The sequence below is a fragment of the Triticum aestivum genome, chromosome 5A, assembly GCF_018294505.1.
Source record: "Triticum aestivum cultivar Chinese Spring chromosome 5A, IWGSC CS RefSeq v2.1, whole genome shotgun sequence".
Taxonomy (NCBI): Eukaryota; Viridiplantae; Streptophyta; class Magnoliopsida; order Poales; family Poaceae; genus Triticum; species Triticum aestivum.
The window spans coordinates 549996288-550012227 of NC_057806.1; the positions used below are offsets into that span (position 1 = coordinate 549996288).

The 15940-nt window shown below is 43.6% G+C and overlaps 2 long non-coding RNA genes across 2 annotated transcripts; both read right to left on the reverse strand.

Moving 5' to 3' along the window:
• Positions 1-1151: 1151 nt before the first annotated feature.
• On the reverse strand, positions 1152-6350 carry LOC123104706 (uncharacterized). The gene is made up of 3 exons (XR_006450490.1): positions 5716-6350; positions 5534-5616; positions 1152-5451 (listed from the first exon to the last, which is right to left on the reverse strand). It is a non-coding gene; the product is annotated as an uncharacterized lncRNA (long non-coding RNA).
• A 377-nt stretch (positions 6351-6727) lies between these two features.
• Positions 6728-10003, reverse strand: LOC123107629 (uncharacterized). Its single transcript, XR_006451708.1, has 3 exons — positions 8980-10003; positions 8042-8905; positions 6728-7206 (listed from the first exon to the last, which is right to left on the reverse strand). It is a non-coding gene; the product is annotated as an uncharacterized lncRNA (long non-coding RNA).
• Between the last annotated feature and the right edge of the window lie 5937 nt (positions 10004-15940).

Here is a 15940-nt window from a genome sequence, read left to right on the forward strand (position 1 = left end):
GTTGCACTGCTGAAGGCGATGGCGGCAAGCGATTGCATTCCCCATGCACCGCCCGTGATGGCGGTCTAGGCACTCACCTTCTCACGCCTCCCCATCCACATCGCCGTTTGCGGCGCCGGGTCCACGTGCTCGTCGTGGCTGTGGCCGCGGACCAGATTCCTCCGCCCCCATAGGCCTCCCCCTCTGAGCCGGCGAACAGCCTGAGCGACTCCTCCGGGAGCTCGGGCAGCGGAAGAAGGCTGCGAGTTTTTGTCCACCATTCATAAACAATTATAAAAAGTAAAAATAAATCACGCGTGAAGAAAATAGATGAAGATGATGACTTCTTTTATTAGGTAGTAGAAAAATAAGAAAGCAGTATCCCACAAAAAAATAATTAAAAATAAAATAGGAAAGCAGTATATACAATGTGTGCTGAAACAACACGTTTGTTCTCAAGAGAGAAGCTACTGGAGGAGCCGAGGAAGGAAGACGACCGGACCTAGGCCCCCATCAGTGGCGGTGGGGTGGCGGTACCCTTCACAGCTCGGCGGCCCGGCGTGATGGCTCCCGCTGCAGCTTGGCTGCCCGGCCGGGCGGCTCTTGCTGCTGACGGCGCGGCGGACCGGTGTCTCCCGGGGCTCCCGCTGCAACTCGGAGCTGCCGATGGCACCCTCATTGCTCCAGCTAGTAAAACCTAACCTCCTCCAATGATTGATGGTTGTGTGAGCCCGTTGTTACGCCCGTAATAGCCATGGCTGGACGAACATACTGATACTAATTACCGTAGCAGCTGGTCATGCTTCATTCTGGGTACATTGTATACACTACTTTGTTGAGTGATCTCCTCTAGATTCAGACTTAAATTGTATTATACACTGAAAAATGTGTAGATGCCGATGAGCATTTTCTAACTATAACCAGAGATGATTTTGAGCTCCATCTTTTCCTGGATCTCCTCTAAGTCACATGGTGGAGGATCTAAATATATGTTGTGTATCCTGGCATATGCACTTCGGTGGAATTTGACAACATATAACAAATTGATAGATAAAAAAATAAGCTGGCAACATATGTCCACTTAGTACATGGAATAGACAGAATATCACACAAAAATCTACCTGTAAAAAAATATCCCACAAAAATCATGAAGTGATGTCACAAAAAGGTTGTTCGGTTCAAATGACATGACAAATTAATCTGAGTTTACATCAAGCAAAATAATAATTCTTCCGAGTCAATATCTTAGAAATCGACGAAATTCAACACCTCTCAGAATTTAAAATAGCAACTCAACGCACTAAATATAGAGCTTGTTCCTCTTTGGAGTCCACAATTGTCAGCGTACTTCCTTGGTGATGGCGACCCTTCCTTTGTGCCGCTCACAATTGTCGGGGTACCATTCCTAACTCTTGAGATTCCTCCACTGGAATGTTTGAACGTTAATTATTTGTAAGGAGGTTAAATTACAATCTATGTGACATTCATATTAGCCTCCTAGCCATGTCAACAAAAGGAATAAGTGGATACAAACAACCTAAGGATAAGCTATGCATGGATGCTATAAATTACATGGATGATCAAATGGTGAAAGTAATTGTAGAGAAGCAATATAGGAACATGTCTCCATCTTCTCCTAGGATGTTAGATAAACTTTTGTGATGTCATTCCCTTGGCCACTAAGTGATATAAGTATCGTCCCTCACACCCCACATGCTGACCATCGACAAATGAATCATTCCCAAACACATTATTGTTATCTAGATGTACATTATAAGCACATTGCCTTTCGGTAAGATCTGAGGAGATGTGAAAACAGATCATTTTATTGCTCTTTCAGCTTGATTGTATAAAAACATGGAAAATAGTAATGACTTTTTCATTGGCGTTTTGCAGCAATAAAATGGTAGTGGTAGTGTAGAACAGAGACATACAGAGTATATCATGTTTTATTTTCTAAACTTAAAAGGATAATTTATAATGAAGAATAGAAATTCATACAAATGCCTCAATTTTTCAGAACTTCCTCAGAATGAGAACAGAAGGACACTTTATTTTTCTTGCATTTGCCGTAGAAAAATTCTTAAATATAGAGCTAAAGCTAGAATTTTGACTTCTAAAATCTGAAGATGACACAAGTGACTGAGTACACATGACACACTGAACGATCATCCATCATGTACTCAATGCATCGCGAGACAACGAAAAAGAACACTTGCAACGCATGACATCTATGTCATGATGGATGAGAGATGCGTTTATAAAAATATAAGTATTTCTGATAATGTACTGTCACAGGATATGTAGCATGCCATATTTTCTGGGCTGTTTGTCGATTCACAGCCTGCACACATATATGCGGATTGATTTATGTAACAAAAAATTTAGACAGAGAAATACCATACAAACAGTAACAAAATCACATTAGAAATAAACAGAGTATATAATTTCAGAAGAAAAAATTGTTTGCAATAGCTTTTTCAAATTAAATTAGCAGAAAAAAAGATACGGTGATCAGTTGATTGTACGTGTGTTAACTGAATGCCATCTTGCAATAGTGACTTCCTGTAACTCTCACTTGCAAAACTCTACATGTTGTAACCATACAACACTATAGTTATGTATTGATTTTAGCAAGTAAAGCTATTCTATTACATCGGATGAATCTCCATAATAAAATCTACCATAACCAGATTCTCCATGAATAATTCAGTTCACTTGTCAAGAGAAAGTAAAAAAAACTAAATATGTATAGTATGATTGGAAGATATTAAGAAAAGGGAGCATTAAATATCCCAGGACCAAACTTGCAAGATTTTCAGCTTGAAAGTAAACATACCACTTCCAATACCAACTAAAGTACTCCTGATTCCCTATTCAGTTTAGGTTAGCCATCAGACCAACCCAAACTGGTGGAGATACAGCAAACCAGAACATAGCCTCTTAAATTATTTGTTATAAGGTTGTGATTCCATGATGTTATATAGTGTGTGATATAAAAGGCTTCTTCATCATTCTCTAAACCCTTGGAAGCCTAATCGTGGCACTGAAAAATTGTTTAGAACTAACAATAACTGTTACCAAAGGAAACACGACCTAGAAGTCCATACAATTCCTGTTTATTGGTTTACTCTGAATCAGAGAAGCAGCAGCAGACTGAGGTTCAGAGAGGAAGCGGAGCAGCAACAGTTTGGGTTCAGAGAAGATTAGGAACAACAGTTCGTTGGAGAAGGAGAGGTACAGGGGGCAGCATCAGAGAGCAGAAGCAGCAGGTTAGGGGCGGCAGCAAAGGATCAGAAGCAGAGATGTGTTCGAGGGAGAAGAAGAGCAGCAGCCAGCGGGCGAGGAGATTCGGTGAATAACTTGGGGGACACACGACATCAGAGGTCTTGGAGATGAGCTGCGGTGGCCTTCGCCAAGAACCAGAGACCAGCGCCCCTTCGTCTGGTGGTTTTAGCTTTTCTTCATGACCACCCTCACCGATGTTTTCAGTGTTCACCTAATCCTAATGTGTTCAATCACAATGCGATGAATGGAGCCACTGCACAACATGCCTGTGAGGGGCAGACGTGTTGAGGAACTTGGTCATGAGAGTCAGTTCAGGACATATGACATCAATAAGGGTTAGCCAGTTCAAGGAACTGGGCCGCGGGAAATATGGGGATGCTACACAAACTTGAAGTGCTATAGAATGCAAATATTTTAACATTTCAGAGTGCACATATGTGTTGCAGATGTTTTAAGAAGGATGAGTTTCACATCTGAATAATGTAGATACAGATTAGTAACATGATCAAGAAGGTACCTCACTGCAGCAAAGATGGTCAACATCTCTTTCATCAGTCGAGTCGTTGCTTGCTAGATTTTTTCTTAAGAAGCCAAACAATAACAAATAAAATACTTGCAACTAAATTAGAGATTTAAAAGGACAGAAGAATGAACATAAAAAGTAATATAGTTCAGAAACAATTAAGTGTGTACTGCACGAGGGAATCGGTGGTTTATACAAACCACTTAATTGTTCAGAGCAGTAGGTATTCTAACCACATCTCTAATATGTTAGAACCCACAACTAAATCTAGGGTGCTGCTCATAAGGATAATTTCTGTAGTTGCACAGAGAGTGAAGGAGGTCCTTTGGTTGTAGTATGTGTGAATCTTTCTTTTCTGAGATCATGTGTATCCAAATAATTTCCAACTCCCAAACATTTGCTCGGTGACGGACTAAACAAAAAAATTGTTTGCAGTTATAAGATATAAATGTTTGTCACATTATTCACGTAAAAAGCTACTTTGCAAGCCTATCTTCTTCATATTCAGAGAGTAGATAAATGAAACATTGGAGTTGACGGATATCTAGAAACATACTCCCTCTGTAACAAATATAGGACCTGTTAGATCACTACTTTAGTTATCTAAAAGGTCTTATATTTGTTTACAGAGGGAGTACATGATAAGCGAGAACATAATACATCATCCAAGAAACTGAATACTTGAGCACTCCCAACTGATGTTTCCTTTGAGGATGTGTGTGCTATTCTGGTCCCAACTTGCATTATTGTTTTTTTTTTGTGTTGAAATATGAAAGCTCTACCCAAAGCACAACAGGCCAAGCAGATGGCGGTAATAGTATTACCCATTTAAAAATATCCTCCTATAACTGAAATATTTATCTTAGACCTATCCAGCAAACTATGTGTCATGTGTCTTTCATAAAAAATTTCCAAAGAAACATTGCAGATCAAGTAAGATAATTTATATAATCTCACATAAAGGAAAGCATCCATCCTTTCATTTGGTCGGCCACCTTTATTTCAGGAAGTATAACCAGGAAATTGATCGTAGTTGTCAGATGCTCATAATTCAATTCATTTTTATCTGCAAGGCTGTATAAAAGGCTTTTTTGCGGGGTTGTATAAAAGGCTCTTGATTAGGCTAGTAGCAGAACTTACTAATGTGTGTGCCCGTCGATCGGTTTGTATGTATCAGTAGATGTGCATACATGCAGGACTATGACTTTGCATATCTATGTGGCATCACAGAATGAACTCATTATCCATCATGCTAGACATTTTATCAAGAGCCAATGTAATTAAGACGTGCTAGGAGCAAACCTGGAGCTTGAGTCCATCAGCTGGGCGGCCCTGTTTAAGATTCAGGTCAGTAAATCCCCAAGCTCGTTTTTATAACCTTCTGCCTCTTCCTTCGTTGTTGAATCAACCGATCAATGGACTTGGTCTGTCTAGTCTGTCGATCCATGCTCCCAGTGGCTGTCACTTCCTCAAATAATCGGGCTTCCACAACATCCTGCACCATGGCATGCGCCTCCGCCCTCACATCCACCTTACCCTCTTGTTCCCGGTCAACATGTTCAGGCAGTAAAGCATCAACCATGACCTCCTCCCCGGCCTCGCCCATGTCGCTGTCATCAACGATCTCGACGGCGCGCTCCTCCTCGGCCCAGCATGAAGGCCTGCATCGACGAAGCTCCAGATCAAGGTTTTCTCTTTGATAAATCAAGCAGTCCTAATCTCTCTGAAAAATCCTCAATTTACATGTTCTCCTTCCTTCCCAGCCATGGCCAAGACTATACTCCTCCTTCTTTCATTGAAGGGACCTTCTCAGCCATGTCATTTATCTACAATCAGAAAAATCAAGGTAAATAATACAGATTTATTTTCTTCAACAGATAGTATAACATGGGACAATCAGATGGACAGAAAGATGCAGTACTCACAGCAAAGATAAAGCTCATGAACATTGGCTTGGACAAGCACACAAACACCTTGTGTGCAAAAAATAACAGAGAACATCCACAAGCTATGACCAGCTAAATCTATCCCTGTTGATGAGAAGCATCAGTTGAGGTGGAGGGCAGTGCAGAGGGGACGGTGAGGTCGCCGGCGAGTGCAACGACGACCGGCTGGTGGTGGGCCTTGTCCTCGATGCGCTGGAGGGGCGTCTCCCTCGAGCACAGGACGAGGAGGCAGGGGACGAGCTACAGGAACTCCATGGTGGAGGTCATGGCGGGTTCGGCGGCGCCGGATCGGGTAGAGGAGGTGGAGGGAGCGCGGATCCGGGAGGTAGGCGTCGGATCTGGCTGGTGGAGGTCCCGTGGCGGCGTTCGAACCTCCGAGGAGAGCTCGAGGACGGGACATCCATGGCGCTAGCGCTGGCGCTGAGCTCCTGGAGAGGAGAGACAAGGAGATTAGAGAGAGAGAAGGCATGGGAGCGGCGGCGTGACCTGGGTGGTCGGCGGCGGCGGCAGCGCCGGTCGCCGGACGACGCGCGAGGGAGGCCAGGGAGGAGGCGCACGGGAGAAGGAGCTCGGGGTCGGGCGCTGGTAGTGGCGGCGGCACTCGGGCCTGGGCGGGCCAGATCGGGGCTCGAAACGGTTTTTCTCACTTTAAAAAGGACCGCGGGTTGAATATCAAAAACTACAGGGATTTTTCTGCAAAATTGGCACGACGTACAACCAGAAGCGGTAGCTGGTTTATTATTACTAGCAAAAATGCCCGTGCGTTGCAACGGGAAAAAAATATCACACACCTCCATTCCCGCCCTATTGATGGTGGTTGTGGTGTCCACTTGATAACAAACCCATCCGAATGTGGGCAATCGAAAGACAATGAGCCCAGCCATAAAAATGTAAAACTAATTTGTAATTCCATAGAAATGGCCCTTGTAGAATCCATACAAAACTCAATCCAACCAACCATTTCATAATGATATGTTGTTCACGAACTTTAGTTGTGCTATTACTGACCATGTTTAAATTGGTAATAAGAAACTTAATGACGATGCATGTTGTTTGCGAATAACGTTTATATTCTCTCCCAGAGAAGAATTGCTTCTATTCTTTCAGGACAGAATGATACAACACAACGTTTCAGAACACAAGGGGTCAAAATACTCTGAATCAGATTATACACTCTGAAATATAAATTCAGGCCATATACATTCTGCTTCTACAGCTAACCTACCAAGTATTACACTTCTAGGACCAAAAACTTGAAAGTGGAATAGCACAGCTTAAGTAGAACTAACCTCTACTTGAAAGCATTGCGCGCATTTGTGAATCCAAGCATAGTTATCTGGAGGAAATAATTCAGCAAATGTAATATGCGTCGAAAATTCAGAGATCTCATGGGAGGTGGGTTGATGCCCGATATATTGAGAAACAATACACATGTTTCAGCACGTAGTTCGATGAACTGAAGAAAATTATCTACAAAGAATAGAAAAGGAAATGAGTACATAAGCCAGGGACCAAATTGGTAAACAATACTACAATCTTGAAAAGAAACATCAACATCAGTAAATTTTAGAACGACACAACTACAGTCTTGTGCCACTTCCGGTTACACCCCATGAAATGGCAAGAGAACCGCACATAGTTGCGAGTAGTTGGCTGTGCTTGACCGAGCAGCGGCAAAAAAAACTTGCAGAATATTTAGTCAAGCATGAATATTTGTTGTATGATTCCACAGTATGCATTGTACAAACTTTAGGTAAGCATGGATATATATCTGAACTTGCCAGATATACATTGGTCACTGCTATTCTTTTCTATTTAATTTTTTTGTTCCACCATGATATATAAATGGCATATAAAATACAGTTCAAAACAGATGCTATAAATGCAATTACATATTCCTGGAAAAAAATGAAATTACATATATTATCACTTTGTATTTATTTCCCCGAGAAAGTTTGTAATCCTTATAATTATGCTGATTTGAAGCATCATGTTCCATCTTTCATCTTGCATCTCCACTAAATTTCTGTCTCGCACTTGTGCACCACATTGAGTTTGACGCTATCGACAATGGGGAGCAGACTTGTGACTGAAAACAGAAATTTTTATGTTCTTTCCAGTCCCCCAAGCACTTATGCAATTTTGAACTTTGGCACACACACCACAATGCAGAACCGTGTATGATGTGCATTGTAACAAGCAAAAAAATTGGAGTGTCATGGATGAGGAGGACGTCGGCTACGTTGTCGCTGCGGGCTGCTGAATTCGGATGGAGGGAGTATGGGAGGTGCAGCCGAGGGCTTACCTTGAGAGATGGAGAAAGCGCAGCAGTGTCCGGATGGCAGGCGCCTCATAATTTCTGGCAGCTTCTTAGCGCACGTAGGGGCAGCCTCGATTCCACCTCTGCTCCAGCTCCTTCCTCAATCGACCACCTACTCCAGCTCCTTTTCAATCCGTCTTGAACCCCTTGGATATCTCACATGGATGGCTTGTAAGGCATATCCTGAAACTAAGCATCATCAATAAACTTTAGTACTATCTTAGATGGAGAATTATAGAGGTATACTCTACAGCAAAGTACCAACATGAAGTTGAGTAGTGGCTTTAGAGACAGATCTAAGACTTGTAAGCTCAGTAGTTGGTAAGAAACTCTCTTTTAGTTATTAGATAAAAGGTATGTAGACTTCTTAAGTTAGCAGGTGCTATCAGCTAGCACCATGGCCGTCTCTTCTTCTGCCCGTCAAACATGCTATGATATAGTACAAAATAAATATATATTTTATGAATATAGAATAAATAATGAGTGAGCAGAAGTGTTAAGCTTCATCAATCAAAAGCATACAACCCTCCAGCGAGTCCAGACCTGTCAATGTAAATGTATCAAATAATGTTACACATTTTGCATACCATTCTTTGTTCATCTCGACCTACACTACTTTGTAGCTTATTAAATTCCTATCCACCAAAATCTATCTATGACAATATCTAGCACTTAGTTGTTATATGACTTTTAAAAGCAGCTTGGCTAAGTCCTTAGCGGTGACGGTATGCAATACTAAGAATATGGTGGAGTGCTTGAGTCCGTTGTCAGCTTCAACATTCAAAGTTGCGAACTGGCTCCAACCTCCGAGTCAGAACACATTGAGGATAAGCAGGCCTGCCACGAAATCTGCAGCACTGGCCGTGAGCGCGGGCGACCGGGTGTGAGCAATAAAAAAATAGCAGCATCATTTGTATACGTACCAAACAGCTCGCCATGCCTATGCAAAATTCAGCTAGCAGAAATAGCAAAATTCAGCTAGAAGTAGCAAGCTAGCAGTAAGAGAGCAGCAGTGCAGCACCACATCGTTGCTATCTCTCAAATTCTCCTTTTCACACCTGACTGAGCCCGTTTCACTCTTCTCTGCACCCATCTTCTCCCGGCTGAAGACTACCAAAAAATTGCTCTGTTCCAGCCAAGTGCATTTAGAAGCCATCACAAATTGGTTCACAGAACAGATAAATGAAGGTTGCAATTGGTCCCTGCTGTCTTGAAGCTCCTGCGGCACAAAACAAATATCATTGCACTTTTGTACTAATTCGGAACAAAACAAATCAAGGGAACTATCATTTTCTGACAAAGATGAAGGGAACTATCCTAATCCTCCTCTGACAACGGCCAACAGCTTCCTCTGCCTGCAACCATTCACTTCCTATGCATGGACAACCGGTCGGCCGAAGCACATCACAGATGCCACACACGCCACACCCGACCAGATATGTACAGCCACCGCCTGTGTGTGATGCGAGAGGACAGCGGGGGATGTTGGAGAGAGAGGGAGCAGGAGATTGATGCGATGAGTGAGGGGAAGGCAGCTGCTAGACACCAGGAGCAGCTCCTAGCAGCGCGAGAGAGGGAGGCCTGGAGCAGAGGGAGGCGAGGAGGCGCAGGGAAGCGACCCGATGGCTGGCGCCTGGCGGCGGGGTGGCATTGGTGCGGCTGCTAGGGTTCGCAGGGGTCAGGGGGAAAATTACGCCTGCCTTCCTCATCGTCACCGGCGACCCCCGCCGCGTCGCCCGCCCCCGAATCCGCCTCCCCAACCCCTGACGCCGAAAGTAGCCGACGGTGGAAGGCCGCAGTGGGTCGCTGGTGGTGGAAGGCCGCGGGTGTGGGGGCATTTGGTTGGGGGTAGGCGCGCCGGTGGGGTAGGTGTTGGCGGAGCACGACCATGGTAGGCGGTGGCGGCGACGGCGACGGGGGGCGGTCCGGCGGAGAGCGGCGACGGGGGGCCGGGGGCGGCGGTGTGCGGCGACGGGGGTCGCGCCGGCGGCGTGCGGTGAGGCGGGGCGGGGAGGGGGTGGCGCGCTCGAGTGGAGATGGGATTGGGAGGCTGGGTCGTGCGGCTGGCTGTGTTTTTTTTTCTTTTCTCCGTAACTGTTCAGATTCGACTTATTAGGAGGACTGCGGATTGAATAACTAAAACATCAGGGACTTTTTTGCAAAAACGCCGACGACGTACGACTAGAAGCTATCGCTGGTTTATTAGTAGGTAAGGTAAGATAAGATATAATAATAATTAGGGGAAGAGAGGAGACTGAATGTTTTAAGCCATCAAGGGGCCTTAGGCAGGGGGACCCCCTCTCCCCCTACCTGTTCTTATTATGCACTAGCTAAGTGTCCGTGCGTTGCCACGGACTAACAAATATATATATACAAAGAGAAAATTCATGTGACATGAGAGTCAAAGGCTATTTTTATGGGATGATATCTCATGGTCATGATCTAGTAGGTACATACATCTCGTCATTGTCTTTCTTCCACACTCCATGTCTGAGCTACCACGCGACACTCGACTTCCTTCTCCCACCATGCATGCTTTTATCTCCTATTTCTCCTACCTCTACCTTGCACGACAGTACCAAGTTTCTTATCCAACTATCATAATCTTCTCTGGTAGGGCACCCCCTTATATTATTACTGACTTGTACATGTTGCAAATAAGATCAACGAAAATGGATACTAAATTTCTGATGAGAAATGAGAATTCAGGGCAATATCTTCCCAAGAAAATAATAATTCCAAGACAATCTTTTTATACCTTCTGTCAACATTGGGACACACATTCCACGCAATAAGCATGCAATGATGTTGATACTTGATTAATTGTCAATATATGTCTATAGTAAAGATAACTTTACTCAAAACATGTTTTTCTAAGAAGGAAGGATAATTCATATTAGAAAAAAAATAAAGGTTTGGGTTCATCCCACCAATGTTTCTCTTGTGCAACTCATCTCCGCACCTGCTCACGAGATTAGCGTGTCTCGAGCACACCACTCCCACACACCCTCACAAGAGCGACACAACCAATCTCTGAGTGCCACTAACACACATGCATGGAGCGCTCACTCCAAGCCTGACTATACACATTCCCAAAGTAGCCGAATTCAAAGAGAATCAACGGGGCATCATCCACTGCTTTCTCAGGGTCCTATTCATCATGAAATCATAGACCAAGATATTCCTCCCATCCATTTTTTAGGGAAAGGATTTTTCTCGATGTTCCTCTCATCTTCATGGTAGTAATAACCTAAAAACGCCACCAGTCAACTCCGAAGAACATGCAACATTGTGAGAGTCAAAGTCATGGTCAGTCAACTCCGTCAAGAATTTCAAATTATGTGCTATCCAATACATACTTGTTGCCGATGGAACGACCACATGGATAGCTCCTACAATCTTCATGCAGGTTGCACAAAATTACGCCATAGGAGGTTTCAAACCTTCAATGGGCCACCCTTGGCCATCCAGCCGGTGGTTTTCCATCCTTCCTTACGCCTGACGTCTTGTGGAACCAGGCGCATCCCAGATCCACCGCCTTCCATTCAGGTCGCCACACAGAGGGGAAAAATAGAGTAGGCGGTGGCGCGGAGGAGGAGGCGGTGGTTTTCTATGTCACTGGTGTTTGTGTAGTTGTGCGTTGGAACTTCACAACATGGGGAGGACGAGGAAATGGGAGAGCAGATTGTCGATGGTGGCATGGGAAAAAGAACGCGGTCTGGGGAGGGGGTCGGTGGCTAGAACTTTGGAAAGGAAGGAAACCTGATTGTGTTTCCCTTTATTTTGTATATGGAAGTTATCGTATGGTTCATGTATGGCAACAAGTCCTATAAAAGAGAACCAAGGATTGATTGATGATTGTGTTTTATTTCATATGGAAACCGATCTGTCGGGGCTACATGTAAGTGCATTGTGACTAAGGAAGGATCAATAGATTGAATTAGATTAGAAAAAACCAGCAGGAGGGTGGAGTTATTAATTAAGAAAAAAGTCAGTAGTGGGAGGTGGGATGAAATAAAACCGGACGAAAAAAAGTCAGTAGTGGGAGGTGGTAGACTCCGCCGGCCAATTTTCGTCCCACCTCCACTGGGTTTTTTTTCGTCCTAAAAAAATCTATGAAATTTCGTACGTTAACCGGGGACAACTCCCACCTCCCGGGTTTTTTTCCGTCTCACCTTCCATGATATTTCTTTGTACCTCGCCCCACCTCACACTGAGCCGCCAAGAACCGCAAAAACCGCCTACCTTAGCCAAATCAACAAATCTCTCTCATTAATGCAATTTTCTTTAGGAAACAAATAATAGATTCTTTCCTACCTTAGCCAAATCAACAGATCTCTTTCATTAATGCAATTTCTTTTAGCAAACAAATAATAGATTCTTTCCTACCTTAGCCAAATCAACGGATCTCTCCCATTAATGCAATTTGCTTTAGGAAACAAATAATAGATTCTTTCCTACCTTAGCCAAATCAACGGATCTCTCTCATTAATGCAATTTTCTTTAGGAAATAAATAATAGATTCTTTCCTACCTTAGCCAAATCAACGGATCTCTTTCTTTAATGCAACTTGCTTTAGCAAACAAATAATAGATTCTTTCCTACCTTAGCCAAGTCAACGGATCTCTCCCATTAATGCAATTTGCTTTAGGAAACAAATAATAGATTCTTACCTACCTTAGCCAAATCAACGGATCTCTCTCATTAATGCAATTTTTCTTTAGGAAACAAAGAATAGATTCTTTCCTACCTTAGCCAAATCAACGGATCTCTTCCATTAATGCAATTTGCTTTAGCAAACAAATAATAGATTCTTTCCTACCTTAGTCAAATCAACGGATCTCTCCCATTAATGCAATTTGCTTTAGGAAACAAATAATATATTCTTTCCTACCTTAGCCAAATCAACGGATCTCTCTCATTAATGCAATTTTTCTTTAGGAAACAAAGAATAGATTCTTTCCCACCTTAGCCAAATCAACGGATCTCTTCCATTAATGCAATTTGCTTTAGCAAACAAATAATAGATTCTTTCCTACCTTAGCCAAATCAACGGATCTCTCCCCAGTTCGCTGGGCGCGTTTCGGTGGGTGGGCGTGGGGGTGGGGGTAATTTGATGGAAAAAACCGGTTGAAAATAAACCGGTTGAAAGTGGGGGGACTATTCAACCAATTCGTCCATTAGGAGTAGAGATTGAAGGTTTGACAGCCCTGTTAACACATGCTGAAGCAACAGGAGCACTGGAAGGAGTTAAAGTATGTCGTGATGCTCCTGCTGTGACAAACCTCCTATTTGCAGATGACTCACTTATCCTTATGAAGGCTAATAACCAGAATGCTAATACTTTAAAGGCTATACTTGACGCATATTGCTCGGCATCTGGACAGAAAGTAAGTGTGGAAAAATCTAGTATTTTCCTCAGTCCAAGTACCCCGGTTGAAAGTAGAGCACAAATCTCTGTTATTTTGGAAATTATGACTAAAACGATCAATGACAAATATTTGGGGCTCCCCGCAATAGTGGGACTTGATAGGAGTGACAAGTTCAACTATCTGATTGATAGAATTGTGGAGAGACTGATGGGATGGAAAGAGAAAATTTTATCGTCGGGAGGGAAAGAGGTACTTCTCAAATCGGTTGCTCAGGCAATACCATCATATGCAATGTCCGTCTTTAAAATCCCTAAAAAAATATGTAAGGGAATAACAGACGCGATGGCGCAATTCTGGTGGGGTGATGACGCCAACCACAAGAGAATGCACTGGTTCGCCTGGTGAAAAATGTGTGTTCCCAAGAAAGAAGGTGGAATGGGATTTAGGGACATCCATTGCTTTAATCTAGCGCTACTAGCAGAACAAGCATGGCGTTTATTGGATGCACCGGAGTCATTATTGTAACGCCCTCGATGCGGCTATATCTCCCACGTGTCGAAGCACGACTTAGAGGCATAACCGCATTGAAAGCAATGTCGCAAGTGAGGTAATCTTCACACAACCCATATAATACATAATGGAAAAGATACATAGTTGGCTTACAATCGCCACTTCACACAATTACATGAATAAAGCATTACAACATCCAAATATAATCAAGGTCCGACTACGGAACCAAAATAAAAGAAGAACCCCAAATGCGACAAGGTCCCCGATCGACCCCAACTGGGCTCCTCTACTGATCAACTAGAACAAAACAACACAAAGGACAAGATCTTCATCGAGCTCCTCCTGAGCTTGGTTGCGTCATCTGCACGGACTCATCGGCACCTGCAAGCTGGTTTTGGAAGTATATGTGAGTCACTGGGACTCAGCAATCTCACACCCTCGCGATCAAGACTATTTAAGCTTATGGAAAAGGTAAAGGTATGAGGTGGAGCTGCAGCAAGCGACTAGCATATATGGTGGCTAACCTATTCGCAAAAGAGGGCGAGAAGAGAATGCAAAAGCACGGTCGAACAACTATGATCAAGAAGTGATCCTAGAACAACCTACGTCAAGCATAACTCCAACACCGTGTTCACTTCCCGGACACCGCCGGAAAGAGACCATCACGGTTACACACGCGGTTGATGTATTTTAACTAAGATTAACTTCAGGTTTTCTACAACCGGACATTAACAAATTCCCATCTGCCCATAACCGTAGGCACGGCTTTCGAAAGTTCAAAACCCTGCAGAGGTGTTCCAACTTAGCCCATGACAAGCTCTCACGGTCAACGAAGGATATTCCTTCTAGCGGGACGACCCGATCAGACTCGGAATCCCGGTTACAAGACATTTCGACAATGGTAAAACAAAACCAGCAACACCGCCCGAATGTGCCGACAAATCCCGATAGGAGCTGCACATATCTCGTTCTCAGGGCACACTTAGATGAGCTCTCCATACAACTAAAACCAAACCTCGAGTTTCCCCGAGGGGGCACTGCACAGGACTCTAGTTTGGACCAACACTCAGAGGAGCACTGGCCCGGGGGGTAAAATAATGATGACCCTCAGGAGCGCGACTCCCAAGGGAAAAGAAAAGACTAGGTGGCAAATGGTAAAACCAATGTTGGGCATTGCTGGAAGAGTTTTATTCAAGGCGAACTGTTAAGGGGTTCCCATTATTACCCAACCGCGTAAGGAACGCAAAATCCGGGAACATAACACCGATATGACGGAAACTAGGGCGGCAAGAGTGGAACAAAACACCAGGCATAAGGCCGAGCCTTCCACCCTTTACCAAGTATAGAGATGCATTAATTAAATAAGATATATTGTGATATCCCAACAAGTAAACATGTTCCAACAAGGAACAACATCTCCATGTTCCAACAAGGAACGAACTTCAATCTTCACCTGCAACTAACAACGCTATAAGAGGGGCTGAGCAAAGTGGTAACATAGCCAAACAACGGTTTGCTAGGACAAGGTGGGTTAGAGGCTTGGTTCAATAATATGGGAGGCATGATAAGCAAGTGGTAGGTATCGCAGCATAGGCATAGCAAAAGAACGAGCAACTAGCAAGCAAAGATAGAAGTGATTTCGAGGGTATGATCATCTTGCCTGAAATCCCGCAAGGAAGAAGAACGAGTCCATGAAGAAGACAAACGGACGTAGTCAAACGGGTCCTCACAAACGCGATGTTATCGGAACCAACCCGAAGAAGCAACACCGGAAAGAAGCAAACAACATAGTAAACAACCATCACATAATCATGACACGATGCGCAAACAAGTATGATGCATGTCCGGTTTAATGATACATAGCATGGCAAGATGCACAAACAATCCTACAGATTAAATGGAGCTCAATATGCAACGGAGTTGCATATTAAAGAAAACACCACATGACTTATTTAGTTCTCTCTCGTTTATGTACCCAACAAGATTAAATGTTGTCAGCATG